Below are 1,824 nucleotides of genomic sequence, written 5' to 3'. Positions count from 1 at the left end.
AAAAAGATAAGTACAGATCCTCTACTGAAACTATCCTCCATGTAATAACTAAAGACTCCAATATTATTAATGATCTGCAGCAACAAAGGAAAACATTCAGCAATTAATAAATACAGTGTAATTTGAACTTATATTTTAATGTCTAATTTGCTTTAAAAGAACTGAAGAGTATCTTCACAATCCAATCTACTTAAAGGCCATTAATAAATGAAAATATTTGCATTTCTTCAATTTCTTCTTCTGCTTAGATAAATTAAGCTCATTAAGCTATTAAGCTAATTTGAAGTGACTAGCTTTGTGTTGTTTTTTAAATAAAAAGTTTTGCCTTGATGGCCATTCCCAGCATCCCCTATGAGCGACGGCTTCTCTTCATGGCGCACCCTAGAGATAAGGCGCTTCAGGACTACCGCAAGAAACTGCTGGAGCACAAAGAGATTGACGGCTGTCTCAAGGAGTTAAGGGAACAATTAAAAGAACTTACCAAGCAGTCTGAAAAATCTGAAAATTATCTGAAGGCTCTACAAAGTGTTGGGCAGATTGTGGGTGAAGTACTTAAGCAGTTAACTGAAGAAAAGCTACAAATGGACCAAGATATGTTGTGGGTTGTCGTCGACAGCTTGACAAAAGTAAGCTGAAGCCAGGAACAAGAATTGCTTTGGATATGACTACACTAACTATCATGAGATATTTGCCAAGAGAAGTGGATCCATTGGTTTACAACATGTCTCATGAGGACCCTGGGAATGTCTCTTATTCTGAGATTGGAGGGCTCTCAGAACAGATTCAGGAATTAAGAGAGGTAACAGAATTACCTCTTACAAACCCAGAATTATTCCAGCATGTAGGAATAATTCCTCCAAAAGGCTGTTTGTTATATGGACCACCAGGTACAGGAGAAACACTCTTGGCACGAGCTGTGGCTAGCCAGCTGGATTGCAATTTCTTAAAGGTTGTATCTAATTCTATAGTAGACAAGTACATTAGTGAAAGTGCTCATTTGATCAGAGAAATGTTTAACTATTCCAGGGACCATCAGCCATGCATCATTTTTATGGATGAAATAGATGCTATTGGTGGTCGTCGGTTTTCTGAGGGTACTTCAGCTGATAGAGAGATTCAGAGGACTTTAATGGAGCTACTGAAACAAATGGATGGATTTGATACTCTGGAAAGAGTTAAAATGATCATGGCTACCAACAGACCAGATACAATGGATCCTGCTTTGCTTCGTCCGGGCAGATTAGATAGAAAAATACATATTGATTTACCAAACGAACAAGCAAGGTTAGATATATTGAAAATCCATGCAGGTCCCATTACAAAGCATGGTGAAATAGATTATGAAGTAATTGTGAAGCTTTCAGATGGCTTTAATGGAGCAGACCTAAGAAATGTTTGCACTGAAGCAGGTATGTTTGCAATTCTTGCTGATCATGATTCTGTAGTACAGGAAGACTTCATGAAAGCAGTCAGGAAAGTGGCTGATTCTAAGAAGCTAGAGTATAAATTGGACTACAAACCTGTGTAATTTACTGTAAGGTTTTTGATGGCTGCATGACATCTACTGGCTTAATTTTAAAAAAGTTAAGGAAAATAATGTATGTATTGGCAATGATCTCATTAATAGCATATGAATAAAAATGTGTATGAATAAAAAAAAGGTTTGCCTTTTCTTAAAAACAAAAATAAACAAATGGGGCGTAATTAAACGTAAAACCTTTTGCACAGCAAAGGAAACTATAAACAAGGTGAAAAGAAAACCCTCAGAATGGGAGAAAATAATTGCAAACAATGCAACTGACAAAGGATTAATCTCCAAAATAC

General features: G+C 36.6%; 1 pseudogene; it reads left to right on the top strand.

Annotated features, from left to right (window-relative positions):
* The first annotated feature begins 329 nt into the window (after positions 1–329).
* Positions 330–1,596, top strand: LOC110141974 (26S proteasome regulatory subunit 10B pseudogene; annotated as a pseudogene).
* The last annotated feature ends 228 nt before the right edge of the window (positions 1,597–1,824 follow it).

The sequence above is a fragment of the Odocoileus virginianus genome, chromosome 24 (assembly GCF_023699985.2).
Source record: "Odocoileus virginianus isolate 20LAN1187 ecotype Illinois chromosome 24, Ovbor_1.2, whole genome shotgun sequence".
Taxonomy (NCBI): Eukaryota; Metazoa; Chordata; class Mammalia; order Artiodactyla; family Cervidae; genus Odocoileus; species Odocoileus virginianus.
This window is presented reverse-complemented; position numbering and strand designations above follow the sequence as displayed.